Source organism: Aulonocara sp. 'chitande type north' Nkhata Bay, linkage group LG17 (assembly GCF_057382095.1).
Source record: "Aulonocara sp. 'chitande type north' Nkhata Bay isolate Kocher_YH1m ecotype deep benthic linkage group LG17, A_spYH_male_GT1.1, whole genome shotgun sequence".
NCBI classification, from domain to species: domain Eukaryota; kingdom Metazoa; phylum Chordata; class Actinopteri; order Cichliformes; family Cichlidae; genus Aulonocara; species Aulonocara sp. 'chitande type north' Nkhata Bay.
The window spans coordinates 17,308,242-17,324,222 of record NC_141360.1 but is presented as its reverse complement, the minus strand read 5'-3'; the positions used below and the strand labels follow the sequence as shown (position 1 = coordinate 17,324,222).

General features: G+C 41.2%; 1 pseudogene; it reads left to right on the top strand.

The window, feature by feature from the left end:
* Window positions 1-7,705: 7,705 nt before the first annotated feature.
* Window positions 7,706-11,802, top strand: LOC147309874 (uncharacterized; annotated as a pseudogene).
* The last annotated feature ends 4,179 nt before the right edge of the window (window positions 11,803-15,981 follow it).

The window sequence follows — 15,981 nt, the reverse complement described above, 5'->3', positions numbered from 1 at the left end:
GTGTATTTCTTTTGTGAATTACTGCAAATAAAGTATGTTCACCATGCATCATAGAGGAAAGTGCATTTTATTCTATTTGAATACTATGTCTTCAGTTTATATACTTACTGAATTACATGAAAGTAAAAGAAATTATTCTGAAATGCTTTATAGTAAACTATGAATCTGATGCACACATAACAATAGATACGTTTGATACATTCTAGAGTTATGATAATGAGAGAATTATAAGATCTTGTGAACAGAATCTCAAGTGGGGAAGAAAACAGAAATGCAGCAGGAAGAGGAGGGAGGGGATTCCATGCATAGCTGTGGGCCAAGTTGGACCAAGCTGCACATGCTGGAGCTTTTAGGGACACTGGAAAGTAAAGCAGTTTGTGTAGAAACATGGAGAGGAATCATCTGTAACATAGAATATAAAAAACCAAGAAGACAGCATAATAAGACTTCTGAAAGTTTGTCAATCAGAATAGAAACATGCCTTGTTATAGAGACATTTATGTGCTGCTAGTCGAATCAGAGGAGGGAAGGCAGAGGATAATCTGAAAATCATAACAACTGTCTGATTGCAGTGTAGCAATCATAATTGTTGTCTGAAGGCCAACAAATGCCCAACAGATTTATTTTTTCCGGTTGGACCATTACCACTTTTGCTATAATAGTCCACTTGCTAGTCATATTTTATTAGTTTTATATTGGGATTTCTTTTTTTTTTTTTTAAATTTAAGTTAATACAATCACAGAAGAAAAAGAAGAAAGAAAGACGCTTTGGGAAGAAAAGAGAAGGAGAAAAAATGCTGAAAATCTGCTTCAATTCCTGCTGAAAACCAAAACACAGCAACAACCAACATACGCATAAGTAACAGTAAATAATAAATATTAAATGTTACTGAGCAGCACACAGTATTAATAATACACGACATGTTTGGAGACAGCAGCCTACCAAGAGAGTGTGTGTCTGTGAGTACCCATTTGTATTGAATCGAATATCTTTAGCTGCAAGCCATACTTTCTTTCTGACCAGGCAAGTAACTGGGTGCAGCGGAGTCTTCTTTCAGTAGTTGCAGCTATCCCTATGAAGTTGTACAAAAACACGGTGGTTGGCATACTTATTGTTTTGGTTGGTGGTCTTGAGCAGAGCCTCTCTGGTTTGAGCCCTGACTCTGTTGGAGGTGATGTTGCACAGAGGGAACTGCAAGGTTGAGAATGAGAGGCCAGAGATGGTACGAACATCAATTGATGTGTAGCGGAGGAGATCGGAGAACTATGGGCGTATTCGACCCAGGACAGCTGTGTGGACCAAGAGGAAGGATTTTGGGTAGTGATGCAGCAGATTGAAATACTTAGTTAAAGTCTTTCTGTCACTGTGGATGAAAACCAGAGCTTAAACAAGCTTTGGCCCCCGGGGTGGTGGAAAAAGCCGTCCAGGCTTGAGAAATGAAGTGGGGCCCTCTGTCAGACAGCATGTAATTCCATGTAATTTGAAAACATGATTCACAAGGAGCTTAGCAGTTTCAGATGTAGTTGGCAATTTCTCGAGGGCGATGACTTGAGCAAAACCTATCAATGATGGAAAGATTTGGGATGGGAATGGATAAAAATGTAGCGATTTATTGATATTACTTATCGATTCGATTTCTTATCGATTCTCATTGTGCTCTCACCAGCTCCGCTTTGAGAGGTACCACCATCACTAAGTAGCATATCAAAGATATTACATTTGTGAACATTGACTGGATGTTGTGTGGTCACAGGGTTGTGCATGTTACAGGCCTATTTGTTTTGCTGGTTCGGAGTCAATGAGATTCTGCTCTATCCCAGAGTTGATCAGGGCATGAAGGGGCAACTTGGTCTTAGCAACGCGTGACTTGAAGCAATAGTCAGGGCTTAGTGAGAGAAGCCCACCTGTACCCCCGAAACTACCAGCGGGCAAACTCGTTTGGTCTCACAGGACAGGAAGCAAGGAAACGCCTGGTCTGAGCACAATAAAAACACTTGTGAGCTCTGGTTCAGCCTTGAAGTGTGGATTCTGGCCAGCATGTTGCGGTCGCTGCAGTCCAGAAATTGACCACAAATTCTGCCACGCTGCGGATGCCCTGGTGGAGGTTGAATCGTTTTTTCACAGAACTGTCCTCAGACATGGGGTGAGCGAAAGTCTTTTTCAGCTTGTTCAAAAAGACATCATATAGGCAGGCAGCAATGTTCTTGAACATGAAGAAAGCTTCAGCACTCTTCCCCTCAGTAAGCTTACCACGTAGGAAAGCTCTGTGGTGTCATCAGGAAGGAACCTGGCTACTTCAGAATCGGTTTCAGTTACAACGAAATTATTTCTCTTTTAGCACATAAACACTGTGGTGATAAGTATAAGGACAGTAAAAACGTGGTGCAGAGAGCATCACGTGGCCAGAAGGAAAAAACACAAAAACTTGGAAGGCTGGCAATGAACAAATCCACGGATATCAATGGTTACACCCTCGTGCAATAAACAGGATGTAGGTTGTTTCACAAGACACGATAAGAGAGCTAATCTTTACTCATCTACTACTATTACTGTGATGAACATGGAGCTACTGTAAAGCTTAAATTATTTGGAAGCTCAAGTTATTTGTTTCATTGAATTTTATATTTGGGGCTTACAAACAGGAAATACAACATCTGGATAACTAGATAAATAGATTCCCATATCTACTGCTTGAAGAAACAACAGCATCCTTTCAGCATCCAAGTTTATAGTGGCTGAAGCTATGAATATGGAACGGTAAATAGAACGATGCTTATGTGACCTTATATGAGCATGAATTACCTTTATTTTGTGACATGTTTCAATAAGCCAGTTGTATCCCTACCCTATGTCAGCTTGTGTATGTATGTGTATGTCTATGCAAACAGTTCACTCACAAATACTAATATGATCATTATTTGATATAATTTATTATTAACTCACTGGAGCCTTTTGTTTGCCTGTCATGTCCATCTCACTAATCCCATAGAACTCCAGAGAAAACACGACTGCGTTCTCTCATTTCAACATAATTCACTTTAATGAACTGAACATCCTTAAAAATATATGAAAATTACAAGACTAAATTGTGTTTAGATGAGGAATTTAAATTAGTAACATTGGATATATGAGGTTCTTATACACAAATTCAACAACTTCCCTATTTTTTTCAGTGAGCTTTTATTTTCAGGGGAATGAGAATCACAAAGAGGTTTCTAGGAAAAGCCACAACTACAAAAAACCCGCAGAGAAAAAGGCAAGTCCTGTGCAGTCAGCTGAATGGGAAGAAGACCTAAACTCCACTGTTTGTCAGATACCCTGTTATTATGGTAAGCTAGCCAAAACAGGAGATAGAAGCAACTGATATCAAGATAAAAAAAAGCTCCTTACCATGCAAGGAGGGTTCCACCTGAAGTCCAGAGACCTGAGACTGAAGAAAAGAAGGAACACAAGAAGCTTGAGAAATACCAGGGGCTGAGAGAGGAGCTAGAAAATGCATATATTTATTTATATATAATTTTCTTTCTGTCACAACCCGGTACAAGAGGACAGTAGTAGGTCACTGCAGTAGTGTAAGCAGTGTCTGGATGTATGATGTGAAATGCTCTTAAGACAATTAACCAAAATTCTAACCAACCAAATCAAACCCCAAGGAGAAAGAGACAGACAGAGAGAGCTTTATGTAACAGCCAATCAGGCAGCTCAGATGTAGCCTGTCCCATTGGTTACATTTGACTCTCTAGTCCAGGGGTGGGCAACTCCAGGCCTAAAGGGCCGGTGTCCTGCAGCTTTTAGATGTGTCCTTGATCCAACACAGCTGATTTAAATGGCTAATTACCTCATCAACATGTGTTGAACTTTGATTGAGGTGTGTTGACCCAGGGTGAGATCTAAAACCTGCAGGACACTGGGCCTTGAGGCCTGGAGTTGCCCACCCCTGCTCTAGTTTCCAATATGAGGAGCCCTCATAAGGTGTCACCCACCCTCCATAAGAACTGAGTTCTCCACAACATCTGAAAGATATTTCAAGTAAACACACAGAAGCAATATACAATGTATTACAAGTTACAAGTTTGGCTACAACAACTACATAACTAGTTTATTTCAATATTTTTTTAACATAACAGACTACAGTCTTACTAATCTGACTCACCTTGAGCTTCTTTCAAGTTTTCATAAATCTACCTACCAACCTCTCCTCACATATTCTCTTCCACATCCTCTTAAAGCCCAGCAACTTTGATACCTTAGGAAGCAATTTAAGAAAAAGACAGCATAGAAAACTCATAGGAGTATTAAAAAAAAACTAAGGCAGAAGTGCATGAGATAGAGCGTCCATCACTACATTCTCACTGTTTTCTGATATGACATATATCCAGGCATTAAGGCTGTAGGAACAATGTCCATCTCATCAACCTTTGATTGGGATTCTGAAGAAATCACAAGAAATTCAGTGCGTTGGGATCAGTGTACACAGAACACTTGAGCCAACATAAACATCATGATTCTGCAGAACCCAAATTGATGCCAGAGCATTTCTTCAATTGCAAAATACTGCAGCTGATAAGGCTTGCACTTCATGACAAATAACTCACTGGTTTGGAAACACCATCTGTACTAGCACCAACATTAATATTGTGCTCTTTTACATGACTACACAATGGTGCAACTGAGAATAAGTTACCCGAAGCTTCTGCATTTATAAGACAAGGTTGTAGCATTACTTCTCCCAATACTCCTCCTTCCTCCTCAAGTGCTGCCACCACCTTTTTGAACTGAAAGGTGGTTTTGAACTGAAGATGCAGCCTATTAACAGGAAATTCAGAAGATACGACCATGATAAGGTTTCAGCAAGTTTACATGAGAGATTTTATTAGATTGTCTTGTTCTGATACCCATTTCACAACAGAGCAAAATCAAAACATTTGGCCTGAAATGGCAATTCAACAAATAGTGACAATACTAATCCCTGAGCACCATGACTGTAGTGTCGTTGTACAGCTTTATCAATTTCAGTTTTTTTTTTAATAGCAACAAATCGCAAAAAGAGCCTCAAGGTGCTTTATATGATAATGTCAAGATCCTACATTTCTACAACTTTGTTTTCTTCGGTTGAGATCCAGATGTAGTTCAGTGAAGTCAGTAGTCTTTGCAGTGTCTGATATGTGATGTGAAGTGAGTAGAGGTTTATGCTTGGGATCAAATCCAGGTTTTTCTGGTGGTAACTGCATATCAGGGACTGTTCAGAAAGAGACTAAATAACTACCTCTAATCGTGAACCATCTGAAGCTTCCTTGGTGAAAGAATTCTTTCAGTCTCCTTCAGAAGAAATCCTTAATCAATGTAAAAAAGCTCAGCTGTTGAAAATTGAGATTTCTGCATCTCAACTAAAGGGTTCTGCAAAAAGCATTTAGAAGGCAAATATACAGGAAGGAGTTTTGTTTGTTACTGAAAGTAAGGGTTTACCAAACACACCTGCATCAGTAATCACTAATTTAGGATTTGAAACAATTGTTGATGTTACAGTTTGACCATGAAAAATTTAATCATCGACAGTTGGATCTTTAGATTATGAAACAAAAACTGACACTGAGCAAAGTAAGACTAGTGTTCCTTTTTCCTGATGTTGCTATCACTCTAACTAACTATGGCCGTTGTCCTTGGCTTGTCCACCACTACTATGTCGGGTTGGTTAGCAATCACCAGTTTATCCATCTGTAATCCCACAGGATCTTAGCTCGGTCATTCTCAACCACCCTAATGGGTGTGTCCCATTTTAACCTCAGGACTTCCAGGCCATGCTCAGCACAGATGTTCTGTATACTATGCTACACACTTGGTTATGGGGTTCCATGTATCCTCTGCTTGCTACCCATGAAGTTGAACAATAGAATTCACTCTATTTGTCTAGTCATAAATATAACACAGTACAGCAACCCTGACAGTATTTGTAGATTTTGAAGGTATTCTTTAAAAGAAACCTTATGTAGCAGGGCAAAAGAAAAATGTCATATCTTGTGTAATATGTTATATATTCTAAGATTAATACACTGACTTAAAAAAATTAGGGTTAAAGCCTTTGAATAAAACAGTGTTTTTGCTAAAAGTCTGATCTACCGTACATTGGCACTTGTGTAGTGTTCTTAGACAATGAAGGTCACAGGTGTGCTCATTTTCAGTATAAACATTGGTTTAGATAGTCAGGATGAACTGCTGTCTTGTTTACAGCCGGTCAGAATGTCTGGTTTGTGGTTCTTGACAGGCCAGACATTTTTTTAAAGTAATGCCACCCTGTTTGGTAAAGCCTAAATTTTAAATGACAACCTTTAGTAACACAGTGGATGCTATAAAGATACCTGCCCTCTGTCGCAGTTAAAAATAGAACGATTTGGTATTGAGAGTGAATAATAAAGGTCTGGAAACTAAACATTTAAAGAATATAGGCCATCTGGACAACCTGCATAATCTAAAAATTTTTATTTTGATTCTGTTCACAATAGATTAAAAAAAATCAAGACATAACTGCAGTACAGACTTTCAAGAATTCAAGGTTTTAGATAAAGTTAGTGTCAAAAAAAGTTACAGCCATTTTAATTGATTACTGTAATTAGAAGGCCCTTCTGGGTGCTTCCTTATTTGCCGTGGGGTTGCCACATACATGGAAATATAGCGGGTTCACAGAAAATTACAAATCAACGGTTACACTCAAGATTACACATTTACGGCAGCTTGCACAGTTCTGAAAAAATATGTAAGGAGGTGTGTGGGCTTTATCAAGACCTGTGATCCTGTTTCAGCAAGAACTGTTATTTTTCTAGGTTGCTGAGATTAGTTAGCTTCATAAATTTGAATATTTCAATATGGTGACTATGATAAAACATAGTGATGAATATTTGCTTTGTTGCAGAGTTGGCAGCTGTCCAGTGTCCTCTAGTCACATTTTGCCTGCACACAAACTGAAATCAGCTGATCATAGTGAGAGTGTAAGAACCGATAAGTGGGATCAATGGGCAGGCAGACGATTCCAAGGAACCGGGTTGCTGGGAACCTGTTCTCTACCTGCCGGGGATCAGTTACCCTGCTGGGATAATAAGCTGTCCAAAGGAGGAGATAGAAGCCACTGACGTCAAGAAAAGGAAGCCTCACCATGCATGAAGGGTTTCACCACAAATCCAGCTAATTACCTCGTAAGCGAGGTAATTAGTAAGCGAAAAGACACTGGCGGTGGACTAGTGAGTATCAGAACCACTTCCAGGATGAGACAACAAACATCCATGAATACATCAGGAAGATGGCCCCAATTGATCATGTGCTTAGTGAATCCCTCAGGCAGCAGAAACCCCCCCCCCCCCCCCCCCCCCCCCCCAAAAAAGAGGAACCATCATGGAAAGACAGGCCTCTGCATGGTATGTATCACCTAGATTTAGGATTTCTGGATGTCAGCCAGTTCTTCTATGACAGCACAGGAACAAGATCTGAGCACAAGAGCTATAGAGGCTGGCGAAGCTTGCAACCTGGACCCTCTGTAGCCAGTTACCAAGATTATTTGAAGCACCCTCTGAAGGTCTACCAGATGATGTGAACTACAGACAATTCCTACTGCGACCATCACTGAGACAGTCAGTGACACTCAGAAATATTATAATTATGATCATTTATCACTATTTTTATATTAACGAGGGAAATGACCACAAAAACAACGCCATGATTCCCGAGTCTGACAAAAAGGCACAGAACCAAGCAGCAGGTATATTCTTTCCTTGACATCCACCTTTGTTGTAGTGTTCATTGACACAGTGTTGCTATGACAACAAGCACACACACACACACACACACACACACACACACACACACACACACACACACACACACACACACACACACACACACACACACACACACACTTTTTCAGACTTAATTTCTTTGGACCTCAGAAAAAACCCCATAAATTTTAAATTAAAATGTATAGTTAAGTCCAGAATGTTCAGTCTGTTTTATCCGAAGTCATCCAAAACTAATGTAAAGCTGAAATAATGGAGACATGGAGAGAGAAACATTTGGAGCTGGTTTTGCATCCACTTGAGTGTGAGTATGTGTGTGATCGTTAGAAAGTATTCAGATGTGTAGAATAAATGTATAAATGTGTAGGTAAATGATGCTTGTATCAGGAAGCGCTTTGAATGCTCAGAGTTGAAAAATATAGTTGCTATATAAGCACAACTCTACTTATTGTCTACCACTAACATGACAACATCAACGTTGATGATTGGTGAAGAGTACCTAAATAATGATACTCTTCTCCCATTCTATCACATACCAAATATAATGGAAGTATTGCACTTAAATTGAGTGAGTGAGCTCTTACCACCTATTTTTTCATAATATTTTGTATGTGGACTGCAAGGCTAGGAGCTTTTTGTAAATCTGTCTCAGTGGGACTGAAAACAGAACAATTTGGAGATTACAACAGGTTTTGTCCGTGAAGTGTAATTTTTAACCCAACATCCACTGACAGGGGTTGTTTCTTAATACTTTCTGTAAGTGGCTGTTATGGTTTTATGTGAAAATCCCAACAGACCTGCAGTTCCTGACATATAATTAGTTATTATAACTTGTTTTTACATTTTAAACTAAATAACAGCAAGGGGATATTACAAACCTTCATAGTTTTCTATTATTAACTGTTTAAATTAAAATTTATGGTTATGTCCAAAACAGTCTGTTTAATCCTAAGTCATCCAAAACTAATGTAAAGCTGAAATAATGGAGACATGGAGAGAAACATTTGGTGCTGCTTTTCTCTTCCTTTTTTTCTTCCTTTTTTTTTTTTACAAGGGGAATGTGAAGAATGACGCAAGAGGGAAAACAAGCAAGAAACCAGTTTGTTATTGTAAGGGATCCTGGTTGTCAAGGCATTTGAGGGGGAAACCCACACAGCTGTTCTCCATCTAATGTTACATTCACATCTTCTAAAATATGAACTGTACAGGATGTTCAAGGTTTCATTAGATAAGCAAGAAAGCAAAAAAAGAGAAGACTTTCCAGTACATGTGACCAAAGACAGCACCTACAAAGGTCTATCCAAAATATTATTAATTATGATTTTCTTTAAAGATCCTAAACATAACCAATACCATTATGTATCAGTGCTTCATTATCTATAAAGACATTCAATAGGTGTATTCCCACATGAAGTCAATGCATCATAAAGACAGGTTTAGAGGGACCAAAGTATGGAAAGTTGGAGGAGGACAGTTGGCAGAGTTGGTTAACATCTCCTTAGGGTTTGCTGGTTTCTGATTGGCTAGTGTTGGAGGGGGAGGAGAGAACAATGAGAGTATCTTGCTGTGCTGTTGAGCACCAGGCAGGATTTCATCATGTGAGAGGCCCAGTGTACTCTTTAACACAAAGCAGATGTCCACAACTTCAGCAGTGGCACTATCACTGTAAGGAAACAGCAATTCCTTGTCTCATGTCATCCATTTGTAAGGCCTTGAATGTTGTTTATCATTATGACCTCAGGTTTTTAATGATAATGTTTATATGAATCATAACTGACTCTTAGATAATTTGGGTGGTCTTTTCTGGCTGAAACATATGTTGTTTTTCAGTGTTTTTTTTTTTTCATCTATAAGCCTATTAGACACATCAAATCTGATGACTGGCTTTCTCTTCAGATTTGTTTTTGATGAATAATAAGATTAAAATCCGACAAATAATAAGAAGTGTGTTATTGCATAGGCGCACTTAACTAGCTAGAGAAATACAGAGAAGGTTAACAGACACTGAGAGAAAACTAAGGGCAAGACAGCACTATTCTCACACAATGTTGTGCTTTCTATTAGAAAACAGGTGTGAGACTAGTTTCATTCTTTGTAAAACTTTCTTATTACCTTCCAGTGGGGTCCTAAACACCCCACACCTTCACACTCATATCCCAAGATGCTTCTCACTCCTGCATCTTGCCTTTTGTCGGACAATATGTCTGAGGCCTTATTTGAGGTCTAAATGTCTGTTTAGGTTCTCTGTCATCCAGCTCATGGTAGTCTAAGGAGGGAAGAAAGCAACTGGGCTTCATTCTCCATTATTTGATTCTGCTTTTCCTCTGTTCAATTGCTTCAATAAAATACCCTGCATTAAAAACGTCTAAATTGTGTAGTCAATACCTAAACCATTTAGACAAGAGCACAAAGATACCAAAACCAAAGACAGCCAGGTTAAGTGGGTGAAAAGCCTATTATATTAGGAACCTGACTGAATCTAAAAAAAAAAAAAAAGTGCTAGCCAAAGGACTCAATTTTGCCATTTCTCCACTACAGCTTTCCATAGTGGATCTTATCACAGCCACAGAAACAGAATTAAGGATTAATAAATTAACACAATCTGAAGCAGAACAAATCACAATGAAGGTTTCAGCTACCCTCTCCAGTACAGAAATGTCTCCATCCAACCTCACAATACAAGAAAAGAAGGCCATCACGTCCCTGAGCAAAGACCAAAACATCACAAAACATTAGCAGCCGACAAGGGAGGTGCACTGTTGTTCTAAACTCTGTGACGACAATACTTATGAAGTCTTAAAGCAAGCCCCCACAAGTAACTACGAAAAGAAAGTCATCAGTTGCCGACAACAACTTGAAATGGAAAAATCCACTGACCATTCTACTTAACATCATCTGTATCCAGAGGATGCTAAACCCTGTATATATGGACTTCTGAAGATCCACAGAAAAGAAATCCTCCTTAGACCCATTAGTAGCAGTATAAACTCAGCCACCTGCAACATTTCCAAGAACCTCACCACCCACTAGCTCCCCTTGCCTGGAACACACTCCATCACATCAAACTGACTTCACAAACAAGGTCCAGAACCTTACACTGGGATGGAGATGAAACCATAGTGTCCTTTGATGTGGTCTCCCTTTTCATTTGTATCCCTTCAACCAGTGGAGAGTGTCAGAAAACAACTACAGCAAGACAGCTCCTTAGAAAACAGAACCAGCTTTACCCCCAATCAGCTTTGCACACTGTTAGATTTCTGCCTTAAGGCCACATATTTTAAATACAACAAGGGTTTCTCCAGACAAAAACATGGATGTGCCATGGGCTCCTCAGTGTCACCTATTGTAGCCAAACTGTACATGGAGGAAGTGAAAAGCAAAGTTTATGGCTCTTTTAAAGCAACAGCACCTAGCCCCTGGCACAGATATGTGGATGACACCTGGGTCTAAATCAGAACCCGAGTAGATCCCTTCACTGTTCATTTTGACTCGGTGAATAGAAACAAAGTTCACCAGGGAACATACAAAGGTATAGTTTGCTGTTTCTGAACTGTGCTGTGCACGTTGACGAGAATGGAAACTTCAACACTAAGGTTTACCACAAGCCCACACTCACAGACCAGTACCTACTCTTTGACTCCCACCACCCTCTAGAACACAAACTTGGGAGTAATCAGGATCCTGTAACACCGGGCAGAAAACATTTTCTCTAAGCCAGAAGGGAAAGAAAAAGAAAGCACACGTTTAAAGAAAACTCTTAAAACATGTGGTTTTCCCAACTCGGCTTTCATCAAATCAGCAAAACCGCACAGGAAAGAAGGTCAGACACCGACTAGGGAGAATCAGAAGGACAAATGGAACAATGCTGCCATCCCTTATGTAGCCGGTTTATCAGAGAAACTCAGGAGAGTCTTCTCCAAACACAACATCTTTGTGCACTTCAAAGCCAGCCACACACTCCCAAAGACAACACTCCCTGTAAAGACAGACCCGACACACTGTTGTTGTGTTCACGTCTAGGAGTGTTTATTGCAGTTTCTCACATACAGTGTTGCTTGGTTCAATACCCGATTCACCAACTTTGCAGCTGGTCTCAGGACACACACTCCTCTCGCTCCGGTCTCCAGCTTCACTATAAAAAAGGAGACTCTTTGTTAGGCAGATCATGACCAGCTATGGCCTCACCTGCCTCCCCAGCACCGCCCCCTTGAGCTCACTGCACCACCCCTCCCCTGCAGCTGAGCCAGGGACCACACATCCACACAGAAGCTAAACAGTATAGTGTATGTTGTGCAGTGCAGCTAGGAAAGCTCACACGTTTACATTGGCTATACCAAACAGCCACTCCATAAATGCATAGCATAACAATGAAGAGCCACCTCGGCAGGAGAAGACTCAGCTGTACATCTTCATCTAAAGGTTAAAGGTCACTCTTTTGAGGATGCAGATGTTCACATTTTAGACAGATGGTTTGAAAGAGGAGTGAAAGAGGCCATCTACGTCCACTCTAAACGACCAGAGGGGGTGGCTTATGACACCAACTCTCTACCACCTACAATGCAATTTTGAGATCATTTCCAAGGCACCTCAATCCCACTCACATCTTGCGTCAGGTGATGTCAGTGGCTCACATAATAGTGTGAGGCAACGTCTCACCGTGGTTTCGCCCAAAACCTCTGATACTGACCCACGCCTTTTTCACACCTTGGCGTTACCGAGCAAAATGAAAGTCTACTAAATATGATGGAAGAAAAACGCAGTTTCAGTAATAATGTTTTAATATCTGACTTTTGGACATTTACTGTGGTTAGGTGCATGTGTGTGTGCGCTTCTGTGCTGGGATTGTGTGTACCAGCAAAGAAAGTAAACATGGCACAAAGCCCAGATCTTGTGTGTGGAAAAGTGAGAGAAAGGGAGGATGATAATGTGTGGCTGGACATCAGGTATGTCAACAATCAGAGAGAAAGAGGCAGAGAGAGAGGGGGATGCAAATGGGCACTTGGCAGACTATAACAGAGAGTGCAGCATTGTTACTTCCTCTAGTTCTCGCAATGAGAAGAAGATTTGGCTCTTGGAGTCCACAGTTGGAAATTATAGCAACTAACACTAGAGGAGCAACCCATGGCATCACTGTACCCACTAATTAGATTCATGATTTTTAACTTTTTCCCTGCTCATTTTTGTAATTTCAGTTTATGAATTCAAGAGGATTGGCATTTTTCTGACTGGAATACAACTTCCAAAACTTTCCTATTGGATTATGTCCGCAAAGGTGGCATGTCCATTTCTCCAATCTTTCTCCTCCGAAAGATCAGGACAAAGTCAGCATTAGCTTAGAGTAGGTTAGATAAGTACAATTCAAGTAATTTGATGGTTTGATTATTATTATTTGGTTCTGCTTTTGCTCTGAAACCAAATTGTTTCAATAGCATATCCTGCATTAAAAAAGTCTGAACTGTGGACACACAGTTTTTAACTCTTTGTGAAGCAGTAACGATAAAAATCTGAGTATTAATCCACACTAGTATAAATAGCTCTTACAGGTTAATCCAGCCTGCCCTACTTTCCAGGCCACCGTAGGGCAGGCCAAACTAGGTTTGGTGGGGTCTGTGGTCCTAGCTGGGATGGGGCTTTGGTGGCTCTTGGGTGGTGTTCTTCTGACTCTCTCTGTCCAGGCCGCTGTAGGTTACCAGACTGGTAACAGGCCTGGGGGGCTTGACTGCTGGTTGGGGTTATGGGTTGGTACATGTGCAGGAGCCCGGCCCTAGCACAGGGATGAACTCAACCTGGGTGTCTATTGTCTTATGTAGTCTGGGAGTTGACTGAATGTTGAGGTGGGGTAGTTTTTCCTCTGCGGTGTGGTCGGGCGGGCCGCCTCTGGCTCTGTGGTACTGATGCTATGGGCCTGGGCCCCCTGCCCCTGGTAGATTTTGGGGAACGGGTCCATCACACCACTACACATGCAGGGCCTTGAGTTTCAGGTGTGTCACTTAGGTGCAGGGGAGGTATTGCTCCTCTGTCACCTCCTGGCCACCTGTGTCTCAGTTTTGTGCATGTAGACATTGAGGGTTGTTGGCACCAACATTTAAAACCAGGGAAGCATATAAAACCCTTCCCCAGTTTTAAATGCACTTTAGAACAGCGTGCATCAATACCACATATGAGCGTGTGAAGTGAGGCACTGGGTCTTCTCATACCCTCGTTCTCTGTTCAGAAGCCCCCTTCCCCCCTGGCTCTGTCAGACCACTCCTGGAGGGTAGGGGGCCCTTGGGTCTGGCCCCGGGGCTTGGTCTGCTCTGGTACAGCCTGCTGCCGGTGGAGCCTGTGGTCTCGTCAAAGCACGTAGGGCTCTCCTCTGCTCTTTTCTGAGTGGGTGTTGTGATTGTCCTGTGGTGGTCCTCCTAGAGCTCTCGTGCTCTGGAGGCCTCTGGATGTCTGGAGCCCAGGTCTCCTCCATGCCTGCTTCATGTCCTTTGGAGAAGGGCTGTGGCTCCCCACACACAATATTACACACTTACGTGGAGAAACTTTATGAATACAAGCGCAGACACGTCTTGGTCGGCTACTGCCTCTAAATATATCATATACTATTAATACTGTGTGCTGTTCAGTATATTTATTATTTACTGTTACGTATGCATATGTTGGTTGTTGCTGTGGTTTCTCTTTTTTTGTTTGGCAGGTGCTGAAGCAGATTTCAGTGTTTTTTCCCCTCTCTCTCGTTCACTCTATATCCCTCTTCTTCTCTCCCACTCCTTCTGTTCACTTGTCTCCCTTAATTCTTTTTCTTTTCTGTCCCCGGGTCTTGTCCTTTATGATTGTAATAACTCAAAATAAAAAAAATCCTAATAAAAATCTACTAAAATATGATGGGCGTGGTTTGTGGCGTGGCTGCAGGGGAGGCTGACACACCGGAATTCTATCAGCTTATCACGCCTCCCTGTTACTTTAAATAAGTGATGAAAATGATGGCACATGGTGCACCCTAGCACAACATTGACATTGCCACATTTTGTTATGATTAAGGACAGATTATTTTGAGTGAGTTCTGACACTCACACACAGGAAGAGAACACTCAGTTGTTGTCACTAAGAAATAATTTTCCATCCGGCTGATTATAACCCAAAGCCTGGTCACATGAGATATGGCCTGATTGACAGGGGGTCCAGGGTGATATGTGCCAGTGGTGTGCATCCTGCACAGGAACATCAGCTGGTAAAGCAGCCAGCTATTCCAAAAGCGCCTCTTTGTCCATTACCATTAATAGAGGTTCTATTTGAGCGCATTGGCATGGACTTCATCAGGCCATTTAACCAGATGGCACAGGGATATCTCTTTGCATTTATTCTGGTGGATAGTGCAATTCGATATCCTGAAGCAGTGCCACTGTGCAGCATTTGTACAAACCGGCGCTGTTTCGTGTTACCCCCAAGTCGGTGTCCTGAAAGAGATACTGACTGACTAGAACACATTGTTCATGTCTTTCATAATAAAATGACTGTATTAATGCGCATTAAATCTGTTTGAACTAGCGTCTACCACCCTCAGACAGATGGATTGGTGGAGCTGCTGAATAAGACTCAATGATTCGTAAGTTCATTGACGAGGATAAATACAAATGGGATTTCTGGCTAGAAACTGTTTGCAGTGTGTCACCAGTGCCTATACAACAGAGGGGCTAGGCTCAGAAGAGGCATGGGGAGAATCCGAAAACTGCTTCTGTGGTGAGCCTGGTGAAGGAAAGAGATGAGTTGGGGCCAGAGTTTCTAAATTCTACCCTTTCCACCTCCCTCCACTGTGATGACCATCTCACACAGACCCAGAGAGCGAATGTTACTGCATTAAAGTAGTGTTTTGCACATATGTTCTCCCTCCAGCCCAGTCGTACTATGTTCATAGAGCACCATTTCAAAATATGACCTGGTGTGACGGTGCATTCATAGCTGTACAGGTTACCTGAACATAAAAGACAAACTGTTCAGAAGGAACTGGCTGAGATGCTAGAATGGGAGTAACTGAAGAGTCACAAAGCACTTTATTGTAGCTACTGCAAGGTGAATGAGGTCTCACAGAGTAACACTCCTGTGGTGAATAAAACAATTTACAGTCAATGAAAATGGTCTCCAAGTGAGGACTGCATGATTTTCTTTACACTGTATTAGAGCTGGGCGATAGAACGATAACGATATGTATCGCGA